This window comes from Phyllostomus hastatus, unplaced genomic scaffold (assembly GCF_019186645.2).
Source record: "Phyllostomus hastatus isolate PE091 unplaced genomic scaffold, TTU_PhHast_1.1 phas_scaffold_555, whole genome shotgun sequence".
Classification (NCBI taxonomy): domain Eukaryota; kingdom Metazoa; phylum Chordata; class Mammalia; order Chiroptera; family Phyllostomidae; genus Phyllostomus; species Phyllostomus hastatus.
Window position 1 is genome coordinate 483,937 of NW_025334036.1, and position 6,546 is coordinate 490,482.

The following is a 6,546-nucleotide window of genomic DNA, read 5'->3' on the forward strand; positions in this document are numbered from 1 at the left end:
CAGTGCGTGGGCGGTGGTGCACAGAGGAGAGTAGTAGGGTCTCGGCTGAAGGGAGCCCCACTTAGGTTGCTGTCACTTCTGTGGAGTCCTCTGATCATGGTGCTGTGGGGCAGTGCACCCACTTGCAGTGCCACCCGGAATCCACTGGCCGTGCAAATCCTGGCGCCCCATCCCAGACCCACGGAATAGATGCAGATCTTGGGGTAGAGCCCAGCCATCTGTTTGACGAGCTCTGCATGAACAATTGAGACACCATTTGCCGCATGTCAGAATCACTTTGAGTGCTTTTACGCCTGTACACAGGCTGTGCTCCCTGCTGATGACGTCAGCCTCTGGGGTGGGACCCTGGCCTCAGCATTCCTTCAAATCTGCGCAGGTAGCTGAGGGAAAGGCTGGGATGGGAACCAGTGCCCTGAGGCATAGCAGGCCCCTCAAGGGCAGGAGGGAGCAGCAGTTCCTTGTAGTTTTCCGTGGTGTTCAGGCCAAGGTGTTTCCAAGCCCCTTTGACACAGTGGCTTTTGAATCTCCTGGTTTTCTTTGCACAGTTGAGTCTTGTTATTTGTGGACACTGTGTTGTGTCAGGTCTCCATGAGCACGCTCAGCAGATGCTGGCTGCCGCCCCCACGGGGAACACTGGGTTAGCTTCCTGGTCCTCTGGTCATGGCACTTTCCTCACCCAATCAATACATAACCTTGTTGTGTGTGTGCTTCTGTTTAAAGACATTTAATATACTTTGGTAATTCATTAATATCAAACTCTTCGCCAAGAGCACTCTCTGTGCCTAAATTATTAAGCTTCTCTAACAAGTATTTTCTCTGTCTTAGAGCTTACAATTAATCATGTACACTTTATTTCATTGTTAAGACTAAGAATTGTCCTTGAATGAATTCAGAATTACATGAAATAAGTTATTTTCTTGGTTCTTTTTTTTTGTAACAACTGTATTGAGATAATTTATATACCATACAATTTACCCATTTCAATTCTGCACCCATCACCACACTCAATTTTGGAGCATTTTCATCGTCCGAAGACGCAGCCCTGCCACACTACCATCCCCCCGGAGTTGTCCCCCAGCCCCAGGTCGCCGCTGATCAATCTACTTCCTGTCCCTACCAACTTGCCTGCACTGGACACTTTACATAACTAGGGTCGCACAGCTGTGGTCCTCTACAGCTGGCATCTCTCCCTCAGGGCGCATTGTGTTTCCAAGGCCCGTCCACAGTGTGGCGGTCAGTAATTTGTGTCTGTTTACTAGACTCGGGAAATGATGGCACGAATGCATTTCCTTCTGTTACTGAATAATGCTCCTTCAGCATCACGTTTGTTTACTCATCAGCTGACGAACATTAGGGGCGTTTTCATTCCTCTGAGCTGTACACTGAGAATGGGAATCGCTAGGTCATACCTTGTTTTATTTTTATCTGTCTTCACTACCCTACATTCATATTATTGATAGAGATTTTAAAAGGAGTCACCTTCTCTCAGTATCTCCTACAACACCCCATAAAAAAGGGAACTGGATTTACTATTTGAGTAAATGTATATGAATTCATTAGTGGTCTCTGAGTAGGTCTTATGGTTGGAGAGGGTTTTCACTTCTTTCCTTTTGGCAGGAAAAACCTGTTCTCTGAGTCCTTGACACCCAGTACCAGGGCAGGCTCAGAGTTCAATTCCATGCCCGACAGCTTTATACAAAAATATTCTCTGAGAAATCCTTCTTACAGAGCTCTTCCCTACCAGCAATGGGAGAGTCCAGGAGCAGTTGTCTTCTGAGTCCTGAGCAATCTAAGAAATTTTTCTGGCCAGAAAAGCGGTACAAGCTCTCATTGGAAAATACACAATAAACTAGATAAAAAGCGCCTCCTCTCTGCTGCCTGGAGCCAGCACTGTTGCCTCCCTGGCCCACTTCCGATGCTGAAGCAGCGCGCCAGTGGATTGGGCAAATTACAGACAAGCTACTTAAAATAGTGTTAAAGGAGAATTTAAAATGTTTTTTTTCCTTCTCTTTGCGAAAGCAGTTTGCGACCTTAGAAAACCCTGTTTCTCTATACAACAGAACAGCAGTGATCATGTGGTAACAGTAGTGTCAGTTGCTTTCCATTTGTCAGTGCTAATTCTCGCAATAACCTTGTGGAATATTTATTATAATCACAGCACTCAGTTATCGAGGGCCCACTACGTGCAGGGTGACATAGAGGCAACTTCCTCTGATGCAGTTTTCAGAAGATCAAGGCTCGTAAAAGCTCCAGGGCCGCTGTCCAGTGCAAGTCCTGACTGGGGTCCCTTCCCGGGCTGTGGGGTGGCCTCCCACACTTGCCCCTGCAGCCCCCCTCCCTGCCTGCTAGGGTGACCCAGATGCATAACTCCAAGCACATGACAACCATGTCCTCGGTTTCCCATCAGAGAAGTTCACAGGCTCGCTGTGAAGTGAGCGAAGCTTAAGCTTCAGGAGCCCTCACTTTGAAGGCCTGGGAAGGGACCCTAACAACGTGTTCTGTGCTCACGTGCTTTTTGTAAAGTCTGCAAAAGCAAGATCTCCTACCTGCAGTAAGCTCTACCGTCTGCTTCTGCAACAGAACATACTTGTCTGCAGTCACTTGCATGTGTAGTGAGGCTATTGTTAATCACCCCCATGTAGAAATGGCTCCCAGTCTGTTTTCCTCTGCCCACTGAGGCAGCGTGCCCAGGATGTGACAGGAGGGCGTAGAAGCGGAGGTGTCACCATCGTCGGAAGGTCCTGGACAGCAGAAGAGAAATAAGGCTCGACATGTCCTGCGCCAGAAACTCATCTGCAGCAAACGCTTCATCCTCACATTGTGCGAAGTTATAGGCTGGGGACTCAGTTTTCCTGACGCCAGAAAAGCTGGGGAAATGCTGCACAGGTATGTCAGACTGTTCGTGAAACTTGTTTTCTCAGACACACTTCATTGCCCGCCCCTCACTGTCGTCCTCTCTCTCTGGAACGCTGTCCCCTCTGCACTGCATGTGACTGGCACTGCCTCTGTCTCCCGTCCTAGCTCAGGTCACCCCCTCAGGAAGGCATTTTCTGACCACGCAGTCTAAAGTAGAATCCCCCACTTCATCATTTTCTGTTTATTTCCTCAAGAATTTCTGTCAAATTCTGAAATTACCTCGGTATTTTCTGCCTTCCTCCCTCGGCAGTAAGTTCCATGAAATCAGAGACATTCTCTTGTTCGCTGTGTTGTTGGAGGACTTGTACAGTTGATTCTGAAATATTTGCTGAGTGAGCTATGAAGTGGCAGAGTTAGTGTTTATCTGACTTCAGAGATCAAAGGCTGAGCAGGTCCCAGTGTTCCAAGAACCCTCTGTGTTTGCCGCGGAGCATGGGGAGAGCAGATGCGCATGTGAAGCGCACAGCCTTCCTCCTCCGGCTCACCGGTGACGGAGAAGATCAACGGTAACCAAGAATCCAAACACCCTCTGCCATGCCGGAGACTTCAAATATTCTTTCATTTTGAACAAATTAAAAACATCAAAAATTAATTAGGCATGTTATGGAAGATTAAGCAAAGATTGCATCTCAAGTGAGACAGCTGTGGAACTGGAAATTACCAAATGATTTCCAATATTGAGACACTGGGACCAGGCAGCTTAGAATCAGATTAAAGATAATCAATTCCCTGGAACAATCAATGCCATCCATTACTTTCACCTTTAGAGGGAGCTTTCAGGATTACTGAAAGATTGCTCATCTGGTCTGTCTCCTTATCCATATAGAAAACTTGATGTGAATTAGTTTCCACAGGAAATGATGGGAAAGTGACCCCTGGCTAAACAAATTAATGGAGTGAATAATTAGAACAGACTCCCAAACTTACTAGGGAGGCAGCTCCATCTTGGTTTCATTGGAACTTTGCTTCCCTAACCACGTTATATTGCAGTTTATAAATTACAAATGAAAGTGACATGAATTTAATTGTGATTTCTCTTGTGTGCTTCTGAGAACTGGAATTTTATAATATTTCCTGATAAAAGTGGGAATAATCTGGGAACAATTAAACTGATAATCAGTTAAACTCTAAGATGGCTGTTCTCTAAGCCACAAATTTCTGGAGTGTTTGGATCTATACCTGCAATATGACTTGCTTTTGGTACTTATTTTTTGGTATAAATTCTACCTTTTTCACAGAATCAAACATTTGCAATTGTGTCTTGCAGATGACAAAATGAGGGCAGAAGTTTCTTTTTAAAATTCACAATAGTATGTCGCCTATGAAGATCACTTAATGCAATAACTATTTATAGATTTCTACTAAATCGTGTTCAGTTAGTATACAAATGTTGAGCTTCTACATATTAAGTAATTGGAAGTCTGCTGATGGGGCTTATCTAAAGAAGTTCATATTTGTCTTTGTTTTACTTCAGACATCATTTGTTTGCAGCTGTGGGATATCATTGACATAAAAATTGTGTGTTTTGATGTATAACTTGATATTTGTAAAGTTTCTGAAAGGATCCCCACAGTGAAACTGGTTAACAGATCCATGCCACGTACACAGGTACCATTTTGTGTGTGTGTGTGTGTTTTGAGATTTGAGATCCTTTTTGCAAATTAGAAGTATACAGTGCAGTTATATTTGTCTTTAAAAATTCTTTTATGATTTGTCACTCTCAGATGTAAATGTTTTCAACACTTAGGGAACATGGGATATTGTACTGAACTTTCTTAAGCTGGAAAACAAAATATTTATTTGTAACAGGAGCTGGTATTTGTCCAGGATACATTATAATATTACTCTGCTCTGTAGTGAATTAATGCTTCCCATTTACTTGTGTTTTCCTGTTGGTAATTAGGTCTCTGACATTGTGGTATGTATGCTGTTATTAAATTCTACTGAGACAGCTCAGTTTTATAAATGGTGTATATTTTTGTGGGATGATTTTATACACCACTACCTAGTTATTACAACCTAATAAAATACAGCCAATTATTTTTCTCCTAAAGCTCTCTACTTTAAAATATGTCTGCACTTTTACATTTCACGGCAGCTGTAGAAATAGTCCCTGAAAGAGATCTTTTACTTTTTTATCATTCCTTTCAAAGGACTGAATTTTAATAGTCTATCAATACTTGTGTTTTTTCCCCCTTTTAATCTGTGAAAATGCATTTAATTTGAGCAGTAAAATCGACAACATGCATTTTTATCTTGAACGTTTCAGTTTGGTTTCATCTTAAAGGCTCACAGCAGAATTTATCGCCAAGCCATAATGGAAATGCTGAATGGAAGATTTGGAGACTCTGCCCAGCTCCAAATTTAGCTCAGCTGACCCCGTTATAAAAAATAAGAGTCAACATCTATGTTGATATGAAAGACAACTCATTAGGTCACACCACTTGCAGATGACAATGTTTACTTTTGATTTCTGCTATTTATTTAGCCTTTGTAATTGCAAAAGCACCTCAGAGAGTAACTGCCACACGCATGGTAACGACCGCCACCCATGGAACACCTGGGCCCTGCGGGTTTGAAGGCAGCACTTTGCAGACTAGGGATGGGCCTGCAGAGAGAGGTTAAGTTTAGTTTTTGAAGGCGGGACACTCGGGTTTGCATTTCTGCTCACCGTTTTCTAGCTCACTAGCTTGGAGGTCTTGGGCAAGCTATTTAACATTCATTTACTCATCCACCAATCCATCTGAGCATCGACTGCATGCTCCATATACCAGGCACACGCCCGGGAAGAACAGACACAGCTGCCGGAGATCATTTTTTGTAGAGGGAATTAGACACACAGAAGGGGTAGCTAATTACAAATTGTGACAAGCGCGGTGAGGGACGGAGCAGGGGCAGAGTAACAGGCAGAGGGTGTGGAGGACCCAATATAGTGCTGTGACAGGAGTGAAAATGTCCTGGGAGTGTGGAGAAAGCCGTGGCTAGTGTGCAAGTGGCATTTGAGATGGGGCCGAAGAAAGGGTTTGCGTATTCGGGGGAGGGGAGAAGGAGTGGAATGTGCGAAGACAGGAACGTGTAACGAAAACAATCTTCAGAGGAGAGGGTGGTTGCTGATGCACCACAAAGACCATATGACAGTCTTTTGGTCAAATCTGAGAGTTGGTGGGCAGTTGCTGCTTTAGGGGACTTCCATAGGTGGTGGCCCCAGCAACAGCAGCGGTTGTCTGTGTCCTGTGCCCAGCCAGTGTCTCCTGGCAGCGAGAAGCGCCTATGTGCCCAGCCAGCCGCAACCATCACACGAGCTCAGCAACTGAGAGTAATCGGTGTATCCTAGGAAGAGTCATCCAAGACGCACCCATTACATTCTGTAATTATTCACTTGGATCTTAATGTGCCCAACAAATTATACACTTTGACTTTCACTTAAAAAATAACAACTGGTGTTTCTTTCAGGTTATGTAAATACTAATCGTGGTTCTTGTGGTTATTTTTTTTTTTTTACGCTTCACCAATTTGTGTGTCATCCTTGCTCGGGGGCCACACTAATCTCTGTATTGTTCCCATTTTAGTGCATGGGCTGTGGAAGCATGAGCTCATGCTTATTGACAGAGCTCTCTAGGGAGGTCGAGG

The 6,546-nt window shown here is 44.2% G+C and overlaps 1 non-coding gene across 1 annotated transcript; it reads right to left on the minus strand.

Moving 5' to 3' along the window:
- Positions 1-6,405: 6,405 nt before the first annotated feature.
- Positions 6,406-6,511, minus strand: LOC123809858. Its single transcript, XR_006784144.1, has one exon. It is a non-coding gene; the product is annotated as a U6 spliceosomal RNA (small nuclear RNA).
- Between the last annotated feature and the right edge of the window lie 35 nt (positions 6,512-6,546).